The sequence below is a fragment of the Halichoeres trimaculatus genome, unplaced genomic scaffold, assembly GCF_033239565.1.
Source record: "Halichoeres trimaculatus isolate MK-OKI-2021-1 unplaced genomic scaffold, fHalTri1.1 fHalTri1_scaffold_16, whole genome shotgun sequence".
In the NCBI taxonomy this organism is placed as follows: domain Eukaryota; kingdom Metazoa; phylum Chordata; class Actinopteri; order Labriformes; family Labridae; genus Halichoeres; species Halichoeres trimaculatus.
Genome location: NW_027437194.1, coordinates 13,562,382 through 13,578,624, shown reverse-complemented (window position 1 = coordinate 13,578,624; position 16,243 = coordinate 13,562,382). Strand labels below are relative to the sequence as shown.

The window sequence follows — 16,243 nt, the reverse complement described above, 5'->3', positions numbered from 1 at the left end:
CATCACCAAAATCAATGGGGTTCATACTCTGATGGTCATTAATGATGTCACTAAATTTGAGAAGATTTGTATGAAAACTGTTCAAGATATATTGACTCTACTTCAAAAGTTTGGCCTGATGTTGGCTCATTGATAGGTGTCATTATCAAGGGGTTATTTATGTATTCATCAATAAAACAAAGTGCCTGATACAACTTTGTGTAAATAACTTTCTGATAGCAAATGTTCCCAGGGTCAAATTGACCCTGGGGGTAAGACGTGTTAGTAATATTTGAGGAGAATAGGATATTCTTAGACTCAGTATATCACATTGCATTGAGATTTGTCTGTGTTTTAGGTTGTCTAACACGTTCCTGTGTTCTGTTTATGAATAAGTCTTTCTTCCTTGCATCAAATGGAGCATTGGTAGATCTTTTTAATCAAAGGCCTATTTATACCCAGTGTTAACTCAAAACTGTATGTCTGCAAGCAGCTTGTGGCCACCTCAAACCCTGTCTGTCTGTGTCTGGCATTATTTGTCAACCTACCGAGCTACTAAGATAGTGTTACCTAATTCTTCTATCTGTTGTTCAAGGCTACTTCATTGATACTGGTCATTGTTGACAATGTTCCTGTTATTTAAATGTACTGTTTGCAATTGGTGTTTGGTGTGAGGCTGTCACAACAGACAGACAATCTGTTATAAAAGTTTGACCAGTTTTGAAAGTCTATGGGCCTTGAATTCATCAGAAAGCGTCTTTGACCTGACTGTTTCAAACTTCATAGTGTGACGGTCTGCACTGGCAGACAAAATAAAAATGTGCATCCAGGGTAACAAACCATCACACATAGAAACAAGACACATCTTGATGAGATAGAAGCTTCGTCTAAGTTTCCTGTCTTTGTGTAATGAATCCAAACCACTTATTCTGTCTTTCTATGGTTTATTCACAATCACTAACAAAGAGCATAGATCAAAAAACCCTCTCTATTCTCTGGTGATGCCTGTCAGGGGGGTTTATTTTGTACACGACCCAGTGTGTTTAGATTTGTTCAATGATACAGTTTTTATTTGCTCTCCATGTTAAGTCTCCTGTTTGATCAATATTTGAAATCTGTAGTATTTTAGTGCAGAGCGGACACAGAGCAGAGGTGGGCTGAGAGGCTGAATTTAAGAGGAAAGGCTGATTATTTGTCGACAATACATCTCCAACATTACACGGTGGTAATTCAGTGATGTTTATATGAGGCAGATAAAGCACCTTTAAATAGACTAAGCCTGCTGAGCGCTCATCACCAAATCCCATTAATTCTTCTCTGTCACTGTTGGTTTGTTTCTCTGCTTTTATGTCTCCTTTCTTTTGAATTCTCTCACTCTTCCTATCTTCTCCCGTTTTCTGCCTCCCTGTGTCCCTCCCTCCCTCCCTCCTCTAAGGTTCATTAGTATTGCTGTCACAGAGCGGCTGAAATAACTCTGTCCGGAGGCGTAATGAACGGCGACAGGCAGGACGAACCTGTCAGGCAGCGAGCAGGGTTTATAGTCAGAGACAAAGAGTTAAAAAAAAGGAATAAAAGAGACGCTCTGGTTTGACCTTGTGTTCGACACACAGCCTCTAAAACAAACAGTTGAATACGTTTTAATTTCGTTCAAGGCTATGATGAATTGTACTTTAATCAGTATTATTATTATGAAGAGAAATTTGGTTATAATTTCTAGAGATGAATAAAAATATTTAAGTTAATGATTCAAAAACCATAAATAAAACGTAAAATATCCTGTATGAAAGCAAACCCCTTCAACTAATATTTGTGGCTTAAGACATTTGATTGTTTAAAAAAATCAACAATAAAATTGGACATCGCTTTTTATTTTTTTCTATTCTTAAACAACTCGACAGCCGAAAATATAGCGCAATGTAATCATCATAACTTTTATTGCTACTAACGGTGAATTCATGAAGACTACTACTTTTAATTCAATAGCCAACAAAACTCACAAGGAGGAAACAAAACTAGTTTTATTTGTAGCACATCCTTGAGAAAAGTACTTTACAATAAGGAGGATACATTATCTGACAGTTTAATCTCAAACTGGATGAAAAACTCAAAAAACAAAGGTATTGACAAGATAACTCCATTGATAAGATACGGCAATTATAAGGCAAAAATCAAAGGAGATATGTCCCAGATATTCAAATAAATATTTTTCATGCTTTAATAAAGCCAACAGCAACCTCTGGCTGCAAAAAATGTAACCATTGTAGGGATGCATAAAACTGCAGTTCCTTGTGTGACCACTTCAGACTTAGGCTCTAGGTGCCCTAGAAATCAAGGACCCTAATAGTCATTGCACGCTGAGTCTGTTATTTCTGGATGCGTTTTTTAGATCTGCAATCCAAAATGAAAAATTCACGCCTTGCGCACTGAATCTGATGCAGTTTTTTTTTAATTTTTATTAATTGCAAAATTCCCAGCGCAAGAAATACAGAATCATCAAGCAGTGATCAAGCAACTGATCTTGAGCACCGGCTGTCAGTATGTTTGCGGTATATGTGCTTACATACACACATATACACATATACACACAGTCAGAACACTCTCCCTGAAAAGTCAGCGTAGCTGCGTGCGGACGAATGACGTCATTTTAGCAGCCTCACCCCTTCTGGCAGCTCTATTCATGAGAAAATTTTCGTGCACATCCGAAAATGTCTACCTTCCGCGTGTCTCTGTGTGGAAGTACCAGAACTCCCATTGTCTGAAATACAAAGAATCCAGGCATTTTTATGATTCATCACACAGAGATCACCATGACAACTATGTGATGAAAAATTCCTGGCCTGAAATTGTTGCAAAACTTGACAAAAAAAAAAGCACACACTGTAAACAACTTCTACTTTGGTGTAGTACTGTGGTAGACGTGCATTTGTGATCCACTGTCTCCTGCAGTTTGGGAACAGAAGCCGTGTGGCGTTTAAAAAGTATAAAAGCCACTCTCTCATGCGGATTCCACGCATCTTAATACCGTACAAAGTATAATACAGCCTTAACACATCCAAAAAAAAATCTTCCTGCATAAATAAAAATATTCGAAACTCAGTTTATCTGTTTACACTGCACTAAGGAGGAACTTTTTAAAACTCACAGATTTCATCTTTGTTGTATAACAGGTTTTCAATTACTACTTGTATTGGATGTTCCGCACCAGCAGCTAAATTTCATTTTCAGCCAACATTGAGTCTTTGCTGATCTAGAAAACACACAACTTAAATTTGTTTCCCTCGTAATAATTTGACATAAGTTTTTGAACTATAAATTACAGGTTTATGTAAACAAAGCACTATTTGTGCAAAGTGCTATTTTAGTATTTCTCAGTGTGTTTCTATTGGTGGAGCTTGTAGTCTAAAAAAATAATTTTAGACTAATAACACTTCTTCAACTTGCTTAAAGATATAAATGTTGACAATAAATGTCACTTAACTTATCATTAGAAGTACAAAATTTAGAAAAAAAGCTCTGTGATTTACATAAATTAAAGGGTTAAAAATAACAGATTCACAAGCTGCATACCAAGTTTTTCTCTATTTTGATCTGTGAAAAGTCTGTCTGCTGGTTCAGCTGGTAGCTGTGTATGTAAATATTCTGATGTGTATCTATCACCAATCAATTCTGTGATGGTGACACATACACACACACACACACACGCACAGGGATGTGGATGCACATTCTGTTTGTTTGTTGTCCTTCCTGCTGCTGTCTCTGCTCATGTTGTTTTCTCTTAGTTAGGTTTCTCTCTCTGTCTGACAGTCTACGTGTTTGTCTGAAAGGTGTGTATGTGTGTCTCTGTGTGTGTGAAGCATCAGTTTTGGGCTCGGCCGTGCGTGTGGATGGATGATGTGGATCGATGGCTGTAATCCCGAGCAGATTAAAAGAGCATTAATACTGGCAACGATAACGTAAACGGTGCGGACCCAGATCTCCATTGATCTGCAGGAACCTGATCCAGACCAGTTCCTGGAAGTGAGGGGGGAGGAGGGGAGAGTACACAGAAAGAGGGAGAGGACAGGAGAGAGAGGACATTATACAACAGAGAGAAACAAGCTGTATCTGAGGTAATAATGAGAACATAATCTCTATACGGATCAATTTTATATGCAAATCATACGGTCATAAAAAGGTATCAGAGCATCATTTAAAGGATGCTAAGGCCTTTAATAGATACACAATATACACAAGTCCAATATTCTAACACTAACACAGCAATAGTCAGAGGGATTTTCTCATGATGTGTGGAGAAGTTAAATCTATCATGAAGATTAATGTTAGCCATCAAAGCAACAAACTCCTCAGTGCATGCTGAGAAAACAAAGCTCAACATTAATTCCTAGAGAATGCCTACATGTACCAGGATGCATTGCAAGCAAGAAGTAACAGAGCAGAATAGAATAGAACAGAGGTCTATTATAATATAAGTGTCAACTAGAAAAAAAAAGTCTATCAGAGACAACAGCTTGACCATCCTCCTCCACTCAGCCTCCACCTCCACAGGGTCCAGGACTGAACTGGACTTCTTCACCAGTCTGTTCAGTCTCTCTCTTTCCTTTTTTTTCCTGTCTGCCAACAGCAGGTAAAATCCTTCAATGTGGCATTGGGATCTGGTGTTAGCTCTATTAGCAAAGTCTGCAGTTAGCATGATGCTACTCTGCCCTCTGGTATTCCCTCCAGTGCTCTGTGTTGACTGTAGATCCCAGTAAGGAATTGTGCATCATCCTGTCAGAACCATGATTAGCATAACCACCTGGCCATACTGGCCAATATTGCAGTCACTATCCCAATCACAACAGTGAGGAGCTAGTTGGGTCTTAATTGGTTGCACTTTGTAAAGGCATGGCACATGACTACATGTTGTGTCTTATTCTTTTTATTCAAGTCTGTGCTGTATGCTCATTAGATGTGGAATATTGAAAACTTTGGAAAATGTCACAATTGCTCAATCTAACAGGTAATACCTTGATGCATTAACTCTTTGCTTTCTTTGCTTCTTGCTTCACAAGCAGAAAAACACAGCGTACCGTCCATATAATCTTTTTAAAGCTTTGATATCACAAACATATTCAGACTTGGCCAAATGATGCTGCACTAAGCTGGTAAATGTGCATAAGCTGCCTTTGATGAGCAACAAGCATCCAAATTCAGCACTATCACCTACCTCAATTTCTTGGCGAGTTTCCCTCATAAATGATATCTCTGCTGTGTGTTTTCTTTTCTTTTTTTTCTGTGAATGTGTTGTTAAATTGATTTCAACGTGGGGCTTGTGTATGTGTCTTGTCTGTTTGCACACTTTTCTCTCTTTTTGAGCTTTAAGGGCCACCATACCACTAAGTATATTGACATAAAGGACTGTGGTTGTGAAAGTGCGTACATCTGTCTCTGCCTTGTGACCTGCAGTCACACCTGAAGTTTTTATCTCACCTCCACAGTTTCTCATGTTGACCTTTTGTCCTGTCACTTGTACTGTTTGTGCTGATTGAGCCCAAACCAAACAAAACGCTCAGTTTGAGGGTCAAATGTTGGTATTTTCCCTCCTGCTGATTTGCTGCTAAAAGCATTGAAAGCAAACAGTTTGATGAGTGTCAGACAGATTTGAGGGGATTCTCTTTCATTTGATTGTGCCACATAAAAGGATCAATCAAGCTGGATTTGTCTGTAACTGGATTATGTTTCATATTGGATGGACGGGATCCAATTGTAGATTTAATGGCCTTAAATTGGACAGGTTTAGAAGAACAAAGGGGACGCATTTTAAAGGAAAAAAAGACAAAAAATGAAAACTACACAGGAGTGTGTTGAAAATAAATACAGCATAAAATATTTATAATTGTGTTTGTAAGATTAATAACTTTTAATAAGAAAACTAAGTGCAAGAAGTTTAACAATTTATATGAAAAAAGTAATAAAAAAGAAAAGTACACAATCTATACAAAAGTAAGTGGACCCTGTCTTCTCTCTGTCTCGTCAGTCGTTTATCTCTGAGCTGCTTTTCATCTCTCACAGCAGGAAATCTGATCAACTCGTATCGCTTGCTGCTGATCGTTCAGAGACAAACACGGCGGTGAGCGGTTTGCCAGGATGTCCGTTTATAGCTGCCCAACCTCCTTTTGATCAATCACAGATTACAATACAATCTATTGATCAGAGAATATTATCTGCCTGGCTGTGTTTGCTCTCTGCTGGAGCAATGAGACTGAGCGGCTGAGAGGCTGCCAAAAAAACAAAACTGATAAGACAAGGTACTGAGAGGCTGGTTAACTCATCATCTATTAGTCCATCAGTGTGAGTGTGTGTGTGTCTGTGTGTGTGTAGCTTCCCTCTGACTTAACCTTACTGTCAACATTCTATAGTTCAAAGGTTATTAGAAGCTTCTCCTGAACTTCTTTTTGCGCTTCGACATCTAACATAAAACTTTTAACCTACTTTGTCCTTTGGATATTAAAGAATTGGTGTTGATGTAACTAAGGATGGTTGTAAAATGTCAGTGTTGTTCTATGAAAGGTACTTTCATAAAACATCTGTCAAACACTGCTTCTCTTCTTGTTTATGCAGTTACTGTGCTGAGATGGCTCTGATTTTTGAAGGCTTTTTCTGTCTTGTTTTTTCTTTTAAATCTAGATACTTTTACTTCTGCAAAAGTAAAATATCCAAACACTCCCCTTGCTTTTGGTTTTGACCTCGACTAAGGATGTGGCAGTAATAGTTCCTGATATTATCCTCACAATCTGTCCTCATATTTTGTTGCAACATGAGAATCTTTGTAACAACCCCCTCCCTAAATGAAGAAGTCACCCTTTTTGTAACAGAATACCTTCATTGTAAGAGTTCAGTGTCTACTACACATTAACAGTACAAAGAAGGATTAGGCCAGGAAAAATCGTATATAAAAAAAAGGTAATTCATGAGATTAATTTCATAAATTTACCAGAAAAAAAAGTTGTACATTTGTGAAAATAATCTCATACATTTAAGAGAAAAACAGATGTTAACTTACAAGAGTAAAGTCATAAATATAAGTCCTTAGCTACAGGCTATCTGGAGAGCACCTGTGCAAAAATAAGAACTTTGAGAATCTTGTGAACTAATACTTAGGTATAGGTTTCACAAATATAGCTATAGAATTAAATTTAAGACTTTAATTTTGTAAATTTATGACTTTTGTTTCTTGCAATTTTTTGTGGCCCTAATCCCCCAATTGTAAAACAGAACAAGGTGGTAGTAATGAAAATAATATCAATGAATATAAATAAATAAATAAATAAATATTAAAAAAACTGACACATTGAAGGTGTACCAGGGGTATAACATGTATATTTTTAGTGTTCTTGCTTGACTAATATCTCAAAGATTAATTTAGCTGATTTTATCAAATTAATATCTAACACCTAGACAAAGACACATGGTACATTGGATTTAAATCAATTTGAGCAACTGTATCTTTACTCTTTTTTTGTTTAACTCCATTGTAAAAAAAACATCTTTGGAGGGGAAATGTGTGAGCTTCCCACACTGTTTTATTTTTACCCATCAGTTCTTTTCAGGCACAGTGGAATTTATAACCAAGTGCCTGCTCACAATAGCACCTGTGACACACTGTTCACTGTAAACCCACTGATAGTGGGCCCATGCCCTTGGCTTTATAACTGACACCCAGCTAAGAGTTCAAACAACAGCTGGTGTAAGTTTTGTCGTCCCTGTTGCTCGTTCATGTCAGGATACGAATGAGAAGGCCTCAAGAAATTGTACAGCTCAGTAAAACGCAGGTAAACACTGAAGAGGAGACAGATAGAGGTGGATGACATCAAACTCCTCTGAGGCTATTTCCCCATCAGCTCGATGACATCACTGGGCTCACAGAGGCTGTGATTGGTCAGCCATTTTCTCCCTGTAAACAACTGGTGATACATTACAGTGTGAGCATTAGCGTGTGTGTGTGTGTGTGTGTGTGTGTGTGTGTGTGTGTGTGTGTGTGTGTGTGTGTGTGTGTGTGTGTGTGTGTGTGTGTGTGTGAGTGAGTGTGTGTGAGAGAGAGAGAAGGGGAGAAAGAGAGACCTTTGTCCGGTGATGTCACCGCTGACCGTGTGGACATAGAGATCATACACTGATAAACCATCTCTCTCTCTGTATTTGCACACACACACACCCACACACACACATTGATTCAGAGATTACTCACTCCCCTCGTTCCTTCTCTGTTCCTTGGTACAGTCAAAGAAAACCCTAAACATGTAGCTAGACACACTACAACACGTCAGTTAAAGGGGGGGGGGGGGGAGGGGGTTATACTGGATTATATTTCAACTAACCTGATGTTATTGGATCAGTTAAGTTATGTGCCCTAATCACTCAAAGCCTTATTTACTAAAGGATCGTGTGGCTTTTTTCTGTGTTAAATGTGTGCAAATTAGCAAAATAATGTATTTGTATGTACTGCATTCACACGGAAACGCTGCGGACTGAAAACACTGTAGTAAGCATGCCAGGCCTGTAGTTGGCGCTAACTGTTTGGAAGTGGCTTTTGGTAGGTCACCCCTGAAGTATTGAGGCAGTTATCTGGCATATTGGCGAATGCCAACAGAAGTGGTGCAACAGATGCATGTTTTGTTGAGAGACAGCCAGCTTGAGCTTCGCAAGCACAACACAGTAGTCCACGACAATTGGAACAAGAGTACTGTTGCACTGTTGTACATGCATGTACATACAAACAGAGCATGACATCAGCGCTTTCACTGAAAACTCCGGCTTGCTGTGTACAGCAAAAATGCAACAACATTTTGTGTTTAATCCTATAACCGTTGTTGTGTAAACGGACACTAAATCTGGTGCTTGCAGCCCACAACACCTATGCTATTCGAATGTGAGCTGTCTAAACTTGTCCAACCTCCAAAGTCTGCCATTGTATTACTGTTATCTATGCTGATCTCTTCTTTAAATAGACCCCTACTGCCACCTACAGGGGTCACTTCATCAGAATACAAGGTTACAAGCCTGATATTGATGGACATGCTCTGCAAGCCTGTCCCGTTGAAAAACCTAATTGAGTTCTATGGACACCGGTGTCAGTCAATGGTTGTAATTGAATTTCTCAATGAGCTGATAGTAGTCTGGAGCTGTCTAAGCCTCAATACCTATATGCTATAATATAAGCAAAAATTATTGTTCCCCCCATTTTTATGTACTTTGTTATTCATATCAAGGAATGTTTTTTGGTGTTAAACTGGCTATACATAGTCTTGTCAAGAAACAATCTCTTTAAGAGTCAAGAGTCAGTAAACTCACCATAACCATGTCTGTCTTCTTTAAAGCCTCACCGGAGTCGGTTTGTAGATTGTAGCTCTGACCTTTATTTTTGACTTAAATATGTATTTTGGTTAACAGAAGGGTGATCACAGCACCATCAGCTGGTCTGTAACTCACAGACTCCACAATGCCAGCAGCACAATATGTCAGCACATAATGAGGGAGGTATTTTGGCTTCACTTTTGTACAGCAGAAGGGGATAGTGCCATGTTGCCCATCTTTGTAAACAGTCAATGGTCAAGATGAGAAAAAAAGGATGATTCAGTGGAACAAAAATGATCAGCATTAAAAATAAGCATGAGTGCTTCTGGACGTCCCAGCTGATGAATTGTTAAAGGATAAATATTCTCACAGATTCATTCATGCTCTCAACGAAGAGAAGAGACAGAGAGAGCCTTCAGTCTGTCGTTCCATTTCCGGTTATCATCTCAAAACAGAAGACGGAAAGCACCATGGTGCATTAAGCATGGCTACACACACATACACACACCATACACACACACTTATAGTTAAGTGCTGATTGCAGCAGTGCTGTGTGGTGCTGTATACTTCCTTGTGTCTGTGAATTTGTGAGTTAAGGTACCATTAATTACGTGTGTTTGCCATGCTAAGTGTTTATTTTGCGCCATATTTTTGTCAGTGCAGATTTTGCTTGGTTGATTTTTTTTCACATGAAGCATTACGGTTGCGTTTTTGTAACTTTTTTTTTAATGGTGATATGGCCTCAGATTTTGTAGTGGTTTGAAGGACTTGGGCTGAGCAATAAAACTCATATGGGGCATTTTTTTGGCATTTTTTAGCAAGTACTGCTGAGTAGAAACAGGGGTAATGGAGAGTTCAGAGCATAACTACCTTAAAGGGGCTGTGAGGAGTTTCTGAATGATCTTTAAAAAGTCTCCCTCTTAGATATATGCCCGATCATAATCCACACTTTTAAATACAATTATCAGCGCCAATATAGGTTATTTCTAAGTGCTACTTCATAGCTTCACTGGAGCCTAACCGTCAGACAGAAAAAGGACAGAAGAGCAGAAACATAGGCTAAGCCAATTGTGATAATGCCCCTTCCAACCCACATGCAGCAGTTATTCTGCAGTGGTCTGTTCAAACTTGAGCATCTGTCAATAAAATACATGTTGCAAGTAGTGCTAAATACAAACATCTACTAAACTATGGTACAAACTGGCAAAGTTAGCTTGTTGTCTCATTTGAAACTGTAGCTCTACCTAACTGTTAATAAATACCCAACAATCTCACGTTGAATCCAGTAAAAAGTTGTCAACAAAAAATAAATTCCATTCATTCCCAAAAAAACACATCCTCACGGCAACATGCATGAGACTCCAGGCCAAAAGGTGGCGCTGCAGTATAGTTTAGACAGATCAGCACATTTAAGTTTCCCTTGCTGCAAACTAGGCCCATGCATTCTACTTATTCAACAAAGTCTGTTTCTCTGTGTAATGAAAACGCTTGCTGAAACACAAAGTTTTAGGTTGACCGACTCACATAGAAAAAGATTTTTGATCATGCTGTGAATCGTATCACCAAAATAAAATGCCTCAGCTGCAGCAACACTCACTAAATGTTGGAGTTTAGAGCCTGCAGCAGAACTAACAGAAGCTTGTGATTGCTGTGTTGTCTAACTTCGAGGAAAAAAGTCACCTCTGACTTCACATCGACATCACGCACATTAAGAACGTCACCGCTAATTTACGATTCAATCAAAACATGTCTTAACCCTGCCGGCTCATGACGGAGTGTTGAAGCCTTCAAATGTGGCGCCACACACGAGCAGTGAAGTGTATGTTGAAGGGCGACTTTACTACTTACCCTGCACTTATATGCCCTCTGTGTAATGGATACCAAGGCTTAAGTGGTAATGGTGCAATAAAAAAAAGATACAGAGGGAGACGGAAGAGGGGAGACGTGAAGAAAGGAGAGAGAGTGAGAGACAGAAAGGTAGGAGGGGCAGGAAGATGAAGGAGAGGAAGGAGACAAGACAGAGGCAAGGAGACAGGAGGAAAGAGTTAGAGAGGAGGAGAATGAAGGAAGACCACAGAGCGAAAGGATTGAGACAAAAATCAGAGGAGGAAAGCAAAAATTAGTCAGATACAAAAGACAGGTGAGACAAAAAGGAACAAAGGAGAAACTGACAAAGATAAATGATGCAGGAAAAAGATGAGGGAGGACTAAAAGGAAGAGAAAGATTGAGGAATCAGTGATGGAAGACAAAAGAAAAAGCAAGACAGCAATAAAATATCTCACAAAGCAAGTATTGAGACAGAGAGACATGAGGAATAGTAACTAGAGAAAGAGCTCTTCAGCTGATTGCAGCCTTTTGTGCTATAAATCTTTTTTTCTCACAGAATGAAGCCTGTCTGTCTCGCTCTGTAGACTCCTGACAGAAATAAACGGCTCTATATTCAGCTTTATTGATCCCCAAACTCTCTGCTCCCTCCCGTCTTTTAATCTCTCTCTGTGTTGTGTTGTGTCTGTACCTCTCAATATCCACCATTTCATCTTAGTCTCCCTCTTTTACCTCCGTCTGTGTCTGGCCTGGCAGAGGTCTGTGAAAAGGCTAAGAGTGGAAAATATTCAATAAAGGAAACTCTCTGGATGCCTGTACATGAGTAACCATGTTTTATCAGTCTCAGGGATCAATGCAGGGAAGATCTGTTAATCGTATCTTTAGAGGTTTGGGTTAGGGTTATTACTCTATTTAGATGATCCTGATGCCTGTCAAACAGTTAGTTTTTCATAAAACACTATTATTTTGTTTCTTCTGCTGATTTTATTTGTGTTAAATTACCAGGATTCCTTTTCTAACGCATGATTGGATAGGCCGCAGGCAGGAAAATTTACACACTGCAGATTGCACAGACGACTTGATATGATTTAAGTTTCCCCATATGTTTGCAGTGTTTTGTGAGAAGCAGTGTGTTCACTCTTGCATCAGCTGAGTGTGTGTTTTGCCACCTTATAACACATGTGTCATGCAGTGTATAGATGTTCTTTATAAATAGGAATAATGTTAATGCTACTTGAAAAAGCTTCTGTACTCTTGCCTTATGCTGCAGTTAAACCTAAGGGGTGTTGAATAAGTCAAGTCAGTTACAAACATTAAAGGTTAGTGGGCTCATGACCTTTGGTGTCTGTGTGGCAGGTAAAGCTTGCAGTGTTGGTATACATCTTTAATTTTTAATCTAACCTTATAAAAGTAGCTCCTGTTTCTTCTTAGGGAGAGCAGGGTTATCACCAGCACTAGTCGTCATCATGCTGCAGGGTGTCGTGTTACGGGCCTTGGGCATGGAGACCACAATAACAAAATGAGTATAATCTGTTGAACAAAGGTAGAGTCTCAGAGCAGGAAGCACTCATATCTTTCTCCAGATTGCGTCTCTTTAACATCTTTAACTTGTGTTTAGTTTACACAGTAGATTTTTTTGTCCTATTTAACAAAAAGCTCCTAAAAGAAAAGAAAAAAAGGAGCCTACATAAAGTTATTTTTAAGTTCTTTTTTTCTGCCAAATTTCAGAATACTCATCCCTACTCCCATAACTGCTAAATATGATCACATTAATTTTTGACTGTAAATTATTAGCTTAACACGATTGTTTCAACATTAATCAAACAAAAACAAGTCCTGGAATCATTTAAACACATAACACGGTTAAAGTCACATCAGAATCCTTTTAACATATAGGCTACTGGGGCATAATACTAAGAATAGAAACCTAATACAGAGATGACTGAAGCAATATTGACCACGAGCTAGCGAACTCTCGCGATAATAACGGACTACGTTTAACTGCTACTCAGAGCCCTCTATTGCTTGCCGCGACAAGCAATAACTCACTCTAAAGTTAGCAGATACATCCCAAAACTACAATCTGTCGCCTGCAGAAGTAAAACAAAGGTTAGAGCTTTTAACTACTGCAGTTTTAGCGAGCAACTAACCTGCAAAACAAAGGGAGAATCTCACAGGTGCACTCTTATTTTCTCCAGATTGCGGGGGGCGTCCAGAGTAGGCGACCGGGTGGTGCGACTACAATTATAAGGGTTCCGCTTCCTGTGTTTATAATTTAACACAGGAATGTATTTTATAAATTTTAGATAATACTTATCTTGATTACAGTGCATATCTGTAAAAACTGGTGCTTCATAAACAAAACTCAGTATATTCATCAATACAAAAACAATAGTGCTAAATGTGGTTGCACATTTTTAGGTGCACCTCAGTCACATCACTCAAACTGCTATGTGTTCAAAATGTGTTTCTAAATTAGAATACTTTCCACTTCCAGGTTTTATAGTTTGTTAAATGGTTTCATTAAGGTTTCACAGCACCTAATGGGGGGCCTTTATTTTTGTTCGCATTGCTTTGTGGAAAAATGGTGTCCATCAGCAACAGGACACAAGCATGACACAGTGGAGACTGAGGCTGTCACGGTGAAGCTGCCAGGCTGTGATCTATCTCTGTGGTGAGGATGAAAACAGTCTCTAATGACTCTGCTGAGCTCTTCTTTCCCCCCTCTTTCTCTCTGTCTGTAAAATGAAACCAGAGCCTGCTGGCTCACCCACTTCCTCATTTGAAACTTTTACATTTAATAAACTGCATGAATAAAATGCAAGGCAAGCTGCAACAAAAAGATGCAAGAGGTCCAAAAATTGTTATCTTTACAGTTAAGAAAAACATGTTGATGTAGGAATACTCCCATATCTCCTCAACACACCAGGGTTTTTCTTGAGAGTTTCTTCATTAATTTTATATAACACTTAAAGTTTATTGACATTTTTATTTCATTTAAGAAAATTCTTTATTTATGTTATCATTTCAGCATGGTATCACTATCTTAGGTTGAAATGAAGGATGTGATCAATAATACATTATAATGAAAAAAAAAGCAGTAGTGCAGTTACCATTTTTTTTTACTTACCTGCAACAAATGTACTGTAGTTAAAAGTTCTCTTTGCCTCCATTCATTAAACGTTTGCATGTTTTTTCCAATGTCAATGCATGTCTGTAACAGACAATCTGCAGTTTTTCCTGCTTTCTCTGTTCTGAACTCTGTCTATTGCTGTACAGATTTGAACACTTGATGCAACCATAATATCACTCTCACACTTTCTTCCCTTTTCTCTTTTATTCCTCTTAATAACCCTCCCCTCCACACACACACACACACACACACACACACACACACACACACACACACACACACATACTGGTTTACATGCTGGATGGGGACCAATATTCAGATCCTCACTTGCGGGGACCACCCTTTCTACAGGCTCTAGAGGAGTGGAAAAAATTAGGTGCACCAATCATTGCCCTGTTAGCTCATACACGACTTCAAATACCCAAAGTGAGGAGGTGATGTTTTCCCCATCCCCAGTGGGGACATATGAGAAATCAACCAAATGTGGTATATGGGGACGAATTTAAATAAGTATTTGCATAATTCACACACATTTGCATATGACTAGTGGGGACTTAGCCATAAGTGTATTTCCAGTGCCATGCATCTATATACAGTAATTATAGTTTAGGTTTTTATAGGTTAGTGGAGTTATTATAGTGATTATTGCATCTGTTAAAATAGGTTTAATCCTAAGGTTTATATGAGTAGAAATATAGGAAAAATTCATAATGCATCAATAACTGTCCAAAATTTTAAATTCAACTCAGTTTAGATGTTCAATGAAAATACTATGTGAAGCTTGAGGCCTGAAAAAGGTTCCAGTGATGCAAAGTACCACTCCTGGAAAGAGAACCTATTGCTCTGTATGTTAAAATCTTCAAAGCACAACAGAATTTATTTTTGATTAATTGATACCCCTAGGTTTGATAGAAATATCTTAGTCATTAAATTAATTATTTAGAAATAAAGCAGTGGAAGGTTATCTTTAGTCATGTACAAAATATATAAATTAAACATGGCTGTTACAGGTAGTATTTCTTCATTCTCACTCAGCCACAACTATTTTATTACATTTTTAATTGCCGTCAACCATGTAGCAACAGCTAACTACTCTCAAATATCTGACACTTAGTACCAATCCAACAAAAATACTAGTACTACTACTACTTCTAGTACTAAATACACTTCAAGATATTAGACTCACATATCAACTCCAGAATTCAATTTTTAATGTCTTCAACTCCAGAAATGAACCCAACAATATATGTTTGTGTATATATATACACACACATAACTCAAATATAAAATATAAAAGAGAGTGCAAGAAAGAGAGAGAGCGGGAGAGAGAGTGAGAGAAAGGAAAGAAGTGAGAGAGAGTGAGAGAGAGGGAAAATAAGTGAGAGAGAGAGTGAGAGAGAGAAAGACTGAGAGAGGGAGATAGAAAGTGAGAGAGAGAGAAAGAGTGAGAGAGAGGGGAGAGAGAGAGAGAGAGAGATAACTGGTAACAACCATAACATGTGCTCCTTTCCAAATGACTCAAATGTTTGGCTATTAATAGCACTTCAGAATATAACAATGCAATGCAAAATGAGGTAGCATAATGTTCACTCAACCATTTCAATGTTTTTTGCTGAAAATGTGAACGTCAACAAAAACTTTCCTACCAGAGGGATGGTCATCCTCAAACTATTTACGCTGCACTTTCCTCTTGAAAGCTGTAATTCGGTTGTAGACGTAGAATTTCAGGTTCTGCCAGTCCCGGTTTTGAAGGGCTTCTGGTTCAGCCCTTAAACACTTCTCACAGTCACTCTTGGCTGGAACAATACAGGATTTGATGAATCTATTCATGTGTCTTTCCACTGCCTGCACCTCTGTCTTTTGCCAAGGCATCTTCTTCTTTTTCTTCTTCTGGGTAGCTCTACCTTGAGGTGATCAGAAAGATGGTTGAAAAGACGAGAAGTTTTCAGTGTGTGCCAGCATTTGTCGTTCAAGTC

The 16,243-nt window shown here is 38.5% G+C and overlaps 1 protein-coding gene and 1 long non-coding RNA gene across 2 annotated transcripts in view; one reads left to right on the top strand and one right to left on the bottom strand.

Moving 5' to 3' along the window:
• Nucleotides 1–13,359, bottom strand: part of LOC141805097 (uncharacterized) — a 39,072-nt gene extending 25,713 nt beyond the window's left edge. The window contains exons 1-2 of the long non-coding RNA XR_012599689.1: nt 13,285–13,359; nt 12,536–12,664 (exon numbers count right to left, since the gene is read on the bottom strand). This is a non-coding gene — a long non-coding RNA (uncharacterized LOC141805097). The remainder of the gene's footprint in view (nt 1–12,535; nt 12,665–13,284) is intronic.
• The window catches only part of onecut2 (one cut homeobox 2), a 49,760-nt gene that overhangs the window by 12,475 nt on the left and 21,042 nt on the right, over nt 1–16,243 (top strand). The window lies entirely within an intron of this gene.